Source organism: Culex pipiens, chromosome 2, assembly GCF_016801865.2.
Source record: "Culex pipiens pallens isolate TS chromosome 2, TS_CPP_V2, whole genome shotgun sequence".
In the NCBI taxonomy this organism is placed as follows: Eukaryota; Metazoa; Arthropoda; class Insecta; order Diptera; family Culicidae; genus Culex; species Culex pipiens.
This window is the reverse complement of record NC_068938.1, coordinates 109,455,265-109,469,997: the sequence shown is the minus strand read 5'-3', so window position 1 is coordinate 109,469,997 and position 14,733 is coordinate 109,455,265. Positions and strand designations below refer to the sequence as shown.

The 14,733-nt window shown below is 32.3% G+C and overlaps 1 protein-coding gene across 1 annotated transcript in view; it reads right to left on the bottom strand.

Annotated features, from left to right (window-relative positions):
* The window catches only part of LOC120415661 (irregular chiasm C-roughest protein-like), a 458,525-nt gene that overhangs the window by 441,694 nt on the left and 2,098 nt on the right, over positions 1-14,733 (bottom strand). The window lies entirely within an intron of this gene.

The window sequence follows — 14,733 nt, the reverse complement described above, 5'->3', positions numbered from 1 at the left end:
AGCCTTTTTCGGTACAAAACGGATTGTGACGACCGTCAATACTGAAGAGCGGAGGTCGGGGAGGCGCTAAAACACGCAATAAATGACAAACCCTTCTCAGTCTGTGCCGCTGCAACTATGTATTTGGCAAATGGCAACATTTATTGTGGAAGTCCCCCCAAACTCTCCTCTTCCCCACAAAAAAAAATCGTTGAAGGAGTGGAGAAAAAAATTGAACCCTATTCCGACCCTCATCAATTTTTTACCAATCAATAAGTAGATGAGATTGCGGGAAAAAGCGAGAATTTTTTTTGCCAAAGCGAATCGAAGAACCGGTCACGGGTTTTGTTTACTCGGAGGCGGGTTCGTCGGATTCGAGGCGGTCGGCCGTATCGGGAGATAATCGAAATGGAATTATTTTGCGGGGGGAAGGAATAAGCGAGTGGAAAATCCAATTGGGCCGCCGTAGTGATATTCATAAAGAGTTTTGACGAGATAAAAGAAAGCCATTTCATCGGGGTGGATTTTGGTCTAATTTTTTGGGCAAGGATTGTTGCATAAATGAGGTCGCTGGAAGATAGATAAGCAAGTGAACGCACAAGCATATTTAAACATTTGGATCAAAAGGAACGTGCTGAATATTAAAGGAAGTCATATGAATAAGACCCAATTCTTACAATTTCTTTGGACCCCTAAGATTTTTGCCCTGCGATTGTAGTCGTGTGACATTTTTTGATGACTTATTTCATACAGATTTTCTTACAAATTTTGTTTAAAGACTCTTGTCTAAATACTCTTGTCTAGAGACCATTTTCTTAAGAATTTTGTATTAAGACTCTTGTCTTAAAATTCTTGTCTAAATACTCTTGTCTCAAGAATCTTGTCTAATGACTCTTGTCTAAAGATTCTTGTCCAACGACCCTTGTCTAAATACTCTTGTCTAAAGACATTTTTCTTAAGACGCTTGCCTTAAGATTTTTGTCTAAATACTCTTGTCTCTAGAAACTTATCTAAATACTATTTTCTAAAGAATTTTGTCTAATGAATCTAGTCTAGTGGCCGTACGGACTAAAGCGCCAGCCCTTAATATTAGTGCTGAGCAAATCTCTACGAAATCGGTCTTTTTTTTTTTCTTTTGAAGGAATACACGGTAAAAAAATTGTGATTTTTAATTTCACTTTTTGTCATTAAACCTTGATTTGCAAAAAACACTATTTTTATTATTTTTTTTGATATGGTCAAATCTGGAGTTTTTTTTTTAAAAGGTCCAATAAACCAAATTTCCAGTTTTTGCTTTTTGGGTGTTTTTGAAACCGCCTTGAGTCAGGGGTATTAAAAACACCCAAAAAGGAAAATCTGGAAATTTGGTTTATTGGACCTTTTCAAAAAAACTCCAGAAATATTCAATATTACGACTTTTTAAAATGTAATTCCTGGTTTAAAAAGTTATGAAAATATTTTTTTTCGAAAAGATCGGAACATTTCACGAATGTTTCATATTTTAACATTGTAAATCGGACCATTAGTTGCTGAGATATCGACGTTAGAAAACGGTGGGTTGTTTGGGTGAGACTTAGAAAACATCAATTTTCCTGTTTTTAAACACTTGCATGGCAATATCTCAGCAACTGAGGGTCGTATAAACAAAGTTCATAAAAGCAAAATATAGAGAATTTTCTCAGCTTTTCAAAAAAATTTTTTTCAAAATTGGGCAAACATGTGCACTAATTTAAAAAAAATGAAAAACTGCGGCTATTTTCAAAAAAGTTGCCTAAATATGGCTATAACTTGAAAACGGTGCACTTTATCAAAATTTCACTAAAGTAAACTTTGATTGCAAATTCGATTTTACATCAAAAATGAAGTTGAAAAATTTTTGCGACCAATAGTTGATTTTTTTTAAATTAGTATTAAATAAAAAAATCATAACTCGGTCAAAGATTTTTTGCACAACCTGCAAATTTCTGAGAAGTTGGCATTTAATGTCCTCTAAAACAGATCAAAAAATGAAAAAAATTAAAATATTGTTTTTTTTTGAAAATCAAGTTTTAGTGATAAAAAGTTAAATAAAAAAATCACCAAATTTTTTTTACCGTGTATAATTTGTTGAAACTTGGAGCGTTTGCGTAAGCGTTAGTATACGAACCGATTGCTTCAAAAAGTTTGGCTCTATCATTCATAGTTTTGAAATTATTTACCAACAAACTTTAAAAATCGATTTTCTCGAAAAGTACTAAATGGTCGTTGTCACAAGATAGCACACAACTGACGATTTGGCGCATGAGATATCTTACAATTTCAGTAATCACTGTTTTGTCTGAAAATATGTTTTGTAAAAAAATCCTTTACTCTAGGAATTTTGCCTCTTTTCCTTATTTAGTAATGGGTTTTTTTTTGGATTACTAAATAATGAAAAGAGGCAAAATTTCTAGAATTTAGTAATTTGCTTCTTTTATTTTATTTCAGTGTTGGAATAGTTATCCACAATTTTACAGATTATCCTAGCTTTTTTTTGAAAATTTATAATATTTAAATTGAAAGTTTAGGAAAATTTAATAAAAGACTCATGTTTTTTAAAGTGAATAGCACAGACGCTTTGAAAAGTTTATTATCAGGATGTCTTTTGTCAACCGACTCTTGCAACTCTTTGAAATCTTTGCTCTAGTTTCCAAATTCTCAACAACCTTTGTCAAACTGGAAACCATCGGCGGAAAATATGATTTCCCTCTGCTCAGCAAATAGAAACCCAATAAATCTGCTTTATTTGTGTGTTTAGTTGGCCGAATCGGTTATTGTCAAGCTGTGCTGTGCATTATAAAATATTAGCACAAAAAGTGCCTCTCTACTGTACTGTGAGCGATAGTGGCTACTGAATGTGAGTCTGTATTTTGAAAAATTCAAATTTATGTGCTGGCCAAAGACATCGGGGGGAAAAAAGAAGCAAGGACACCAAAAATGCGGACCGAGAGCTTTATATCGAACCGAGAGAGTACTAAAACGTCATGATTTATGGCGTGCTGCGTCCTGCAGAAAATGGCACCGTCCTCCCCACACATGTACGCGCGTGTCCGGAATCACACCCCAGCCGGCCCATCCGGCCACCCCGGAGTGGATATAGTTTGCGCCAAAGGTGGTGCGAGGCCGATCACGGCGTAAAATTTACGACAGTTTTCCCGGACGGATGGGCGGCCATAACGTGTCACACACACACATCGTTCACAGCACGCAGCCAGGTTGCGTGCCTTAAGGAAACCCAGCCCATCGTTCGCGAAATTGATATTGATATCCGATTTCAATCAAGCGAAAATCGAATCTCCTCCCGGAACCTCCCAGGGTGGGTGTCCTACCCGGGAATGAGGCATAATCCGCGCCCGACTTCAACCCCTGGCATACGTGGGGCAGGTCGGTCCAGAGATTAGGGTCAAATCGGATTGACCAACCGCGTGGGCCTTCCTCCCCACCCGCTCCCCTTCCGATCAATTCTGGATTAAACTTTGTCTTTCCTCGAGGGATTGCCGCACCTGAGCGGAGCGCGGCCACGGCCACAGAATCGGGAAGAAGAAGCAAAAAGTTCGATAAACTAATAATGTCGAGTCAAAACAAAATTTATGACATAAGCCCGGAGGACGGGATCGAAACCCGGCGGAGTGAGAATCCCAAAATAAAGCTTCTAAGCGATATGTTCTTTTCGGAGCTTGAACTCCAACTTGGACGGAGAAGAAGATGCCAACAGAGAGAGAGAGGGATGAGCGCGAACACACACACACTGTATTAAGATGTGATAGAGAGCGATAAATCTTGTCCAACCTCGAAGTTCCTCGTCTACTCCTGGAGGTAAAATAGGCCTAAACTCACGTGAGCTTTGTACGGCCAAAGAGGTTTGGGTGTGTGTTATCAGCCCAGGAAGAGTCGAACGGAGGAATTTGTTTTTGATATCGACGTGGGAATGGTATCGTAGCTTTGGCACTTTAAGGCATGGTCCTTAAAACTTTTTGAAAGAGGATTTTTTTCCCTTAAAAAAGATTATTTTTTGTTACGTGATCATTTGACGAACATGTGTACAAACGATATCAATTTCTTCTTCGGAACTTGCTACACATGATTTTCTTTACCAAAACAAACAAAAACACTTAATTGCGTTTCGCACATTTCACGCCAAAAGGTTTTTTTTTTGCGATGCGCCTTGAAAAAGTTTGGTTGAAAAGTGCACGAAAGAAAGCATTTCTCTCTGCAGCGTAGCAGTAGCATTTCTAGTGTTTATGTCCCCATATTGGACCTATTACAACATGACAGTAATTTAGCCTGTTTGTCGACCTACTTTTTGGGGCTGAACTGTAAGTCGAAAAAGTTTGCCACGTGCTTTGAAATTCAATCAACCAGAAGATGTGTCTAAAATAGGTACATTGAAAATCGGATGATAGAAGCAATAGACCCAAAATAGGGGCAAAACATGTTAAAAATTTTCAGCGATATCAGATATTTTCATCACATAGTTGATCATACTTAGTTAATCATGTAAAACACACTAGACTGTTTATATCAGCCTTTCAAATTACATCAAATGGAAGTGCGCTCTGCTTAGTAGGTCCAACATGGGGACATCTACCCCATGCATTCAACGTAAGAAGCGTTTTGAGTCTCAACGATGATATCCGACCGCCGACACCAGACCAGTACGAAGTTATGCAAGTCTCGGTCACTGCGCGAAAAGAGCTGGTACAGTGTTGCCATAACATTGATTCACTTGTATGATTATTTTTGCTTTAAGATTTTGTTAAATTAGTTCAAATGTTTACTCAAAAAGCTGTTAAAATACAAACAGTTCAAAAATTCAGGGTTGTTACGGAAAAGTCGAAAAAAAATCCGCGCCAGATCCGCGCCGACCCCAAAACCCAATCCGCGCGAAATCCGCGCCATATAAAAAAAATTGCGACAAACATAGAAGAGAGTAACATAATGAATGAAATTTTAAACGAAAAAAGAATAATACAGAAGGCATTTGGATCAGTACCGTTGATCAGTTGTGGATTCATATCCCACCTGTACCAAATGGAACCTTTATTGCCATTTCTGAAACAATATTAGCATTTTTTGCAACACTTTAAATATCGTTGCTTTAAAACAAATTCAGAAAAAAAAATTAAAGCCATAAAATAAATCACCAAATTATAAAATCTAGGGATTTAATACTTGATAATTCTCGCCAAAACTTAACTCTGGAAAATCGAACCACGAAATTTCTATTATTTTCTTCTCTAAATTTTTCTAAACTAAAATATGACTCCGAAAATTATCCGAACTAAGAAAATGGCAAAAAAATAATAATTTCTGCAGTTTTTTTTTTTAAAGGACCAGTAAACCAAATTTTCAGTTTTTGTTTTCTGGGTGTTTTTCAATACCCCTGACTCAAGGCGGTTCTAAAAACACCCAAAAAGCAAAAACTGGAAATTTGGTTTATTGGAACTTTTCAAAAAAAACACCAGATTAAATAATTTAAAAATTTAATAATTTAGTACTTTAGAAATTTAATAATTTAATAATTTAATAATTTAATAATTTAATAATTTAATAATTTAATAATTTAATAATTCAATAATTTAATAATTTAATAATTTAATAATTTAATAATTTAATAATTTAATAATTTAATAATTTAATAATTTAATAATTTAATAATTTAATAATTTAATAATTTAATAATTTAATAATTTAATAATTTAATAATTTAATAATTTAATAATTTAATAATTTAATAATTTAATAATTTAATAATTTAATAATTTAATAATTTAATAATTTAATAATTTAATAATTTAATAATTTAATAATTTAATAATTTGATAATTTAATAATTTAATAATTTAATAATTTAATAATTTAATAATTTAATAATTTAATAATTTAATAATTTAATAATTTAATAATTTAATAATTTAATAATTTAATAATTTAATAATTTAATAATTCAATAATTTAATAATTTAATAATTTAATAATTTAATAATTTAATAATTTAATAATTTAATAATTTAATAATTTAATAATTTAATAATTTAATAATTTAATAATTTAATAATTTAATAATTTAATAATTTAATAATTTAATAATTTAATAATTTAATAATTTAATAATTTAATAATTTAATAATTTAATAATTTAATAATTTAATAATTTAATAATTTAATAATTTAATAATTTAATAATTTAATAATTTAATAATTTAATAATTTAATAATTTAATAATTTAATAATTTAATAATTTAATAATTTAATAATTTAATAATTTAATAATTTAATAATTTAATAATTTAATAATTTAATAATTTAATAATTTAATAATTTAATAATTTAATAATTTAATAATTTAATAATTTAATAATTTAATAATTCAATCATTTAATAATTTAATAATTTAATAATTAAATAATTAAATAATTTAATAATTTAATAATTTAATAATTTAATAATTTAATAATTTAATAATTTAATAATTTAATAATTTAACAATTTAATAATTTAATAATTTAATAATTTAATAATTTAATAATTTAATAATTTAATAATTTAATAATTTAATAATTTAATAATTTACTAATTTAATAATTTAATAATTTAATAGTTTAATAATTAAATAGTTTAACAATAATTTAATAATTTAAAAATTTAATAATTCAATAATTTAATCATTTAAAAATTTAATAATTCAATAATTTCTTCTTAAAACATTAAAAATTAACCAAACAATCAATTGTAATATTTTCGTAATTTTTCAATTGAATAATTCGTACTTTTAAGTTTTTTGAGTCTGTATGTTTTGACAAGTTCAAATTATGAATTCTTTTTTTATGATTTGAACTTGTAAATTCTGATGTTTCAAATAGTTGAATTCCAGATTTCTTTTTTTTTAAATTTTAACATTACATTTTGCTTTTAGACGGAGATTTTAGCAGATTTCTAAGTGGATTTCGTCATGTTGTGATAATTGGGAATAGAATCAATTCTACCTGAATCAGAGTGGCAACAGAATTTTTATTTTTTTCAATAAACCAAAAATTAAAAAAAAACATTTTTTATATTGAAAAAACATAGAGAATCTAAAAAGTTTCATAGCTTCAAATTTTTAAAATTCTGTAATTTTTCGAATTTTGTTATTTTGATTTTAAAAAAATTGGTATTTTTTTGAATTGTTAAGCAGATGTTTTAATAATAATGAGTTCTAATGTTATGTTAAATTTATATAACAAATTTCAATACATTAAAAAAATCGCTCCTTGAAGATTATTTCAAAGTTTCGTATTAAGAAAAAAAGCAATCAATAAATTTTAGAAGAAAATTTTCTTCATTTACAACTTCTTAGAAATTGATATTTTCGCACTTAACGAAAAAGATTGAATTCATTTAATTCCTAATAATATTTTCCTTTGTAATGTGAAAGAATTTCTATCGTTTTCAATTATTTTGTTTATCAAAATTGCTATCCGCGCGAAATCCGCGCCTGAGCAAAATTAGCCAGCAAATCCGCGCCAGATCCGCGCGATACGCGCCATCCGCGCCATCCGCGCGATCCGCGCCGTCCGTAACAACCCTGAAAATTGCTTTGCAAATTCGAACTTCCTCAAAATTGTTCATAAACTGTTCTGGAACGTTCAGTTTTCGTGCCAATTTCTCACATCGCAGCACTGCCAGCATTCCAACAGAAGCAAAACACAAAAAAATACCCCGCCAGCAAACAAACGGCATCTCAATTTTTTAATTGCCACGTTCAATTTGATAATTTCCATGATTCACCGCTACTGGCCATTCCGGACCGGGGTCTTCTTTTGGCTTCCGAAAGACTCCGTCCGGCCGAGTTCATCGACTTGAGAACGATTTTGGCTGGCGCTGCTGCAGTGAACTCATCTCACGTGGCTGCTGCCGAAACTAGTCCGAAACTGGCCCGGAGGGGGCGCTTCAATGCTTTCACTTTGCCAATTTGCTGGCAGAGCCACTGCGAAAAATTGAACTCTGTGACCAGCCCCCTCCCCCACCAGCACCACTGGACTTGTGAGATCGATTTGGGGGAGGTGACGCATAACCTTTAAAGACATAATTTGAAAATGAGTAGAATTAAATTAAGTTCAAAAAGGATCTTGAAGTTTAATATAACCTTTCTTAAAATTTGAATCATTCAATGCAAAAGGATAAAAACGATGATTTACAATTTGAAGGTAGAATTTCACAGAGCAGGTTTACCATATCATAAATTTTTTCTATAGAACAGAAAGTCTTAATGCTAAATAAATATGAGCCGTAATGATATGCAAAAAAAACGAAATGTTACAATCAGTTCTTCTTTAGATCTACAATATTTCAATGTCATAAAAATTGGCCAACCCAAGGTTAACGAACGAAAGCCATCAAGCATTCAGACGTCGTCGTGTCGTGCTCCTTCGACGTCTCGACGCGATGCAGTTTATGGATGCGATGCTCTCTTCAAGTTCCAAGTCAATGATGGCCATTCTCGAGCTTTTTTCTGCTCTCTCCACAAAACGATTGCTAATAGAATTAAAGTCGTGGCCTCGATCCTGCCGTTTCTTCGGTTCGTTTATCCTATTTTTACTGTTTGTTTGCGACGAAGAAGGAGCTGGAGATTGTGTCCTTGTTGCCAATTCTGAACGGTGCAGTAGAGAAATTGTCTTGTTTTTTCATCCTCTGAAGTTAAGCTTCGAAGCAGATCAAAGCCGACAGCTCGTGCATTCGATTCATGATGTTGTTTTTCAAAGTAGCACACAGCAAATTGAAATTTCCAGATAATTTTCCAACCACGCCTCAATCTCAATCAATGTTCATCGGTAGCAACTTGCCCAATAATCCCACGTAAAATTACTAATTTATTTTACATCAGTTGAGCCCATTGAGCAACCCCTTTTGCCAGCAGAGCAGAGGAGGACGCCTCCCCAGTGTTGAACTTTGACAAACCAACCAACATCGAAACTCAGACGATTCACAGAGACACGCAAACATGTCGAAATTAGAAATTTATGGAAAAGCTCTGTACCTCGGTTAGCAAACGAATCAAACTGAATTAAATATGTACGATTGTTTGGCCCGGCACGACAGCACACAGGACAAAAGAATAAAACGACTAATCTCCTCGCGCCGAAGCGAAAAACGGATTGTCATCTGCTTGAACGCAAGGAGGTAAACAGAGTGGGGCTTTCGTTTGGTACAGAGTTGCATCAATATTTGAACGGAGAGATTATGTACTAACTTTGAATTATTGAGAGGATTTTATTTTTGAACGATTTAATGATGTTTTATATCATTTTTCTTATTATAAATATTTTGTTACAAAGTTTTAAAAGATCTCTCGAGCAAACTGGGAATTTTTCAAGATTTTTCACTGTGGTATTTATTCACATTTTCTAATAAATCTATTGTCTCAACATTGGGTCTGAAAATATTCATTAATTTCACCGAAGGTGACTTTGATTTTCGGCAAATGTTGATCGACTTTCTGGCTGTAGATCTTTTCGATATCAATATTGCTCCAGCTGTCAATAAATTTTTCAGTCCCTTCAAATAGATTGCTTATATTTTTCGTTCCATAATTTGATAACTCCCGCTCTCGACGTAAATTTACGAAGAGTGCTGAAAAAATCAAGTTTTGCAACGAGTTCCATACAATTTTTTTTGCAATTCCAAAAAACACACACTGAGTGAAATTTTATGTCAAATTTTCTTGTATTTTGTCAATAAATCGTTTAAATCAAAAAAATGTTGAAAAGTGTAACTTTTCGAAACAAGTGCAAAAAAATCTTTTTAAAAATTCCATCGTATAACTACTTACTTTTCCTGTCATTCTTGAACGACGAAATAGCCTACTTTTCTGTACCAAAAATAACAGAATCGAATAGCAAAACTTTTCAAAATAAATGCTGAAAAGTTCTACTTTTCAGCACTGAAATGGGTGCTGAAAAGTTGAACTTTTCAGCACATGTTTGAAAAGTAGGGTAGAGTAGTCATCAATGAGACACGGGGAACAATGATAAAATGGCTCTCACAAGTCGTAGTTTCAACCAATCAGGCTCATATTTGGGGGAAAGGTGTGTCTACTGGGTACACGTCTGCCATTATAGTGGCTTTGGTTATGGACGCTCCCTTGAAAAGTTATTCATAAATGTTTGATTCTGGGGTGTAAAAGTAAATTATGGACAAAAATTACTTTTTCGCTCGTAGGCAGCCATTAACACCAAAACTAATATTTCTTCAAATTTCTTTCGACGTTCCATAGGGATTGAGTTGGGCTACAATGTCCTTTCATTAGGTTTGGCCAAAATTTAGAATATACCCAGTATCCAGGACTGTCTTATTGTTCCCCACTCTTTTCAGCTCATGGGTAACAATGAGACACTTTGATTTTTCTTCATTAAACTTTTCAATATCCATGGAAATCTTTCAAAACATGAATTAAAAGTGATTTTTGGCATATTTATAGAGTTTTAACTTCATTTAACCAAAAATGCAAAGTTATTTGGTATAAATATACGAATTTTACAAAATTTAAATACTTTTTAGTATAACTTTTGTTAATTAAAGTTTCATGTTGGCAAAATTGCTCTAAAATGTTCAAGGCAAGTTAACTGCAATGGAACAATACAAAAACATGATGTTTTACTAGAAAAATCTTGATTTTCGTAGTGTGTCTCATTGTTCCCCAGCTGTCTCATTGTTCCTGCCAAGTGCGTCTACAATGAGACAGTTGAATAACTCTGGCTGTAGATGTCGGATCGATCTCATATTTTGGTCAATGTTAGAACACATTAAAAGAAAGAAAATGCAACAAAAAGCTCATTAAAACATGCTGATGAAAAAATGAGAAAAATCTTTGAAAGTTGATAACCAAAAGTGTCTCATTGATGACTACCCTACCCTAACACTTTTCATTTTTTTTATTTAAACGATTAATTGACAAAATACATGGAAATTTGACTTTAAATTTCACTTAATGGGTGTTTTTTGGAATTGCAAAAAAAAAAATGTATGGAATTCGTTGCAAAACTTGATTTTTTCAGCACTCTTCGTATTTATCCAACTCGGTGAACCTCGTTGGATAAATGTACGACTCGTGCTGAAAAAATCCTCTTTTTGCAACTTGTTGCATAATAGTAGTTTTTGCAATTCCGTCGTGAAACTACTTACTTTTCCTGTCATTCTTGAACGACGAAATAGCCTACTTTTCTGTACAAAAAATAACAGAATCGAATAGCAACACTTTTCAAAATAAATGCTGAAAAGTTCTACTTTTCAGCACTGAAATGGGTGCTGAAAAGTTGAACTTTTCAGCACTTGTTTTGAAAAGTAACACTTTTCAACATTTTTTTGATTTAAACGATTTATTGACAAAATACATGAAAATTCGACTTAAAATTTCACTCAATGGGTGTTTTTCGAAATTGCAAAAAATGTTGTATGGAACTCGTTGCAAAACTTGATTTTTTCAGCACTCGTCGTATTTATCCAACTCGGTGAACCTCGTTGGATAAATGTACGACTCGTGCTGAAAAAATCCTCTTTTTGCAACTTGTTGCATAAACTACTATTATGCAACAAGTTGCAAAAAGAGGATTTTTTCAGCACAAGTCGTACATTTATCCAACGAGGTTCACCGAGTTGGATAAATACGAAGAGTGCTGAAAAAATCAAGTTTTGCAACGAGTTCCATACAACATTTTTTGCAATTCCAAAAAACAAACACTGAGTGAAATTTTATGTCAAATTTTCATGTATTTTGTCAATAAATCGTTCAAATCAAAAAAATGTTGAAAAGTGTTACTTTTCGAAACAAGTGCTGAAAAGTTCAACTTTTCAGCACCCATTTGAGTGCTGAAAAGTAGAACTTTTTAGCATTTATTTTGAAAAGTGTTGCTATTTGATTCTGTTATTTTTGGTACAGAAAAGTAGGCTATTTCGTCGTTCAAGAATGACAGGAAAAGTAAGTAGTTTCACGACGGAATTGCAAAAACTACTATTTTGCGATTCCACTGTGAAACTGTAAATTTTTCCTGTCCTTCTGGAGAAACGAAACGACCTACTTTTCTCTACTAAAAATAACTAAATGGAAAATTTATTCCTTTCAATACCAGTGCTAAAATGGGTGCTGAAAAGTTGAACTTTTCAACACCAGTATCGAAAAGTAACATTTTTCAATATTTTTCGTTTCGAACGGTGAATTGACTAAACATTCATGTTTGACACAAAATTCAATTCAAGAAGAGTTTTTTCGGATTTGCAAAAAATATTGTAAGCAACTCGTTGCAAAACTTGATTTTTTTCAGCACTCGTCGTATTTACTTATACTATTTTGCAACTTGTTGCTTAACTACGGCTACCAACTCCTGTTCAGCAAGCGATTTGACCCCAGACTGTTAAAAAATATTCAAATAAAAATTTAGACATAAAAAGATTAAACTGTGTGTTATGACGTAACTTGGAGCACAAAATATTAATGTTTTTTTTCAATAGTTTTAAACGTTTTACAGTACATGAATTGTTAAGTTTGTTTTTACAAGTAATATCGCTCTGAGAGTCTATACGAGAAAATTTGTTAATAAACGTTTTCACAAGCTTATAACGCATTTGTATATTGTTTTGGATAAATTTGTTTTGTATGGAATTTATAAAGAATTATTGATAGTTACCAAAATAACAGGATTTGTTCTAGAAACGAGATTTTTTCAGCGAAGTCATCTTAAGATGTCCCCTACACCCAAAATTCAGAGTCAAGATAATCGTTCTCTCAAAATTTATTGAGGGCTCAGTGCCAAAATCGATAGAATAATGGTATCAACTCACACCATCATAACAAATGAGTTCATTCGTTAGTTGAATCAATAAATCTCCAACAAGTGTCATACATCGACTTCTGACTTCTCCTTGGTCACCAAGCTGTGGTGGCCGAGGCAGCTAAGTCATTGGATTGGTTTGTCAAAGGTCTCTGGTTCGATTCCCGTTGTCGACACTTTTGGTTTTTTGTTTGACGGATGAACTTTTTTTGCAAATGAACCTCGAGAGAATAGTTCTATCGCCCATCTCGAGCTGTGTTCTCTGCGTCCGTGAATGGTACCACTATTCTATCGACTCGAGACCATCATTCTCTCGGACTAGCGCTGCCAGTTTTGGGTGTATGACCAAAGAAGCTATTTGGTGTCATTGGTTCACCCATACAAGTCTCCATGCAATTTTGGCTGCTGCCCATACAAAAATGGTACGTAAATATTTAAACAGCAGTAGTTTTGATTGAATTTTCTGATCAATGGTGTTTGCCAAAGTAAAGTTATAGGTATTGTTGAGGACTATTGAGAAAAAAATAGGTACACGGAAAACAAATCACCCGATTTTTTAAATAACATTTTTTTCACAAAAACTCAATTTCCAAAATATGTATGTTTTGATTTTCGAGTTTCTTTGATATGTTTTAGAGGACAAAAAGCCGGCAACTCTTGAGCCATAGAGAAGTATGGTCAAAAAAACTGCCCCCAAGTTATGATTTTTTTGAAATAGTTATTTTAGAAAAAAAAAATGAAATTTTACACAAAAAAATTTAACCTGATTTTTTTTATTTAAAATTTAATTTGCAATTGAAAAGAACCTGATAGATTGTTTGATAAAGGGCTCCGTTTTCAAGATATAGCCACCGAATGTTTGATTTTATCGAAATATTTGCAGTTTTTCGATTTTAAAAATAGTGACCATGAGTGACCATTTCTAAAAATATTTTGTTTTGAAAAGTTCCGAAAATTTGCCATGAAATTGTCTAAGAGACATCGAAATTTGGACCTCTCTAAATCTCACCCAAACAACCCACCAATTTCTAATGCCGATATCTCAGTAAAGGTCCGATTTTCAAAGTTAGAACATAAAACATTCGTGAAATTTTCCGATCTTTTCGAAAACAATAATTTGAAACATTTTAAAAGGGTCACAGATTCAATATTACGCCCCGTTGAAATGTTAGTCATTTTTCTCAATAGTCCCCAACAATACCTAAAACTTTGCCCAAGCCTCCAAATGGATCAAAAAAAATACTCAAAAGTTACAGCTGTTTAAATATTTACGTACCATTTTTGTATGAACAGCTGCCAAAATAATATGGAGACTTGTATTGGTGAACCAACGATACAAAATAGCTTCTTTGGTCATAGGGAAGGCCCCCACAAAGTTTGAGCCAAATAAAAATGGTCGAAATCGGCCGATTACGTAGAGAATTGCTTCGTATTATGTATACAAAATATCCGGCACGTTAAAAATGCGCGAAGTAAAATAAATTCTCTGACATTAGGACCAAAACGACTGTACTGGTGAAGAATGCATTTTACAGTCTGCGTATTGTAAACAGAAAAAAAATGATGGTAATATTCATCAGGAAATGGTGACAGATTTAATGGCAGAAAAATGGTTAATTTTACCCCAGAAAATGATGAATTTTCATCAGTTTTTGATGAATATTCATCAATTTCACATTTTTTCACATTTTTTATGTAATATTACTCAAAAAAAGAGGTAATATTCAACCTACCGAATTTTCTACATTCCAAAATTCATTTTTTTTTCTGTGTAGGTTGCAAGTTTGACAGTTAAATTCCAAACATAAGTCATCTGTGGCTTGGTAACATCATGAAATATCCTGTTAAAACTTTCATGATTGATAGAAAGATAGATTTTCAGTCTTGTGAGCCAAATTAAAATATATATATATATATTTGTAGTGGAAA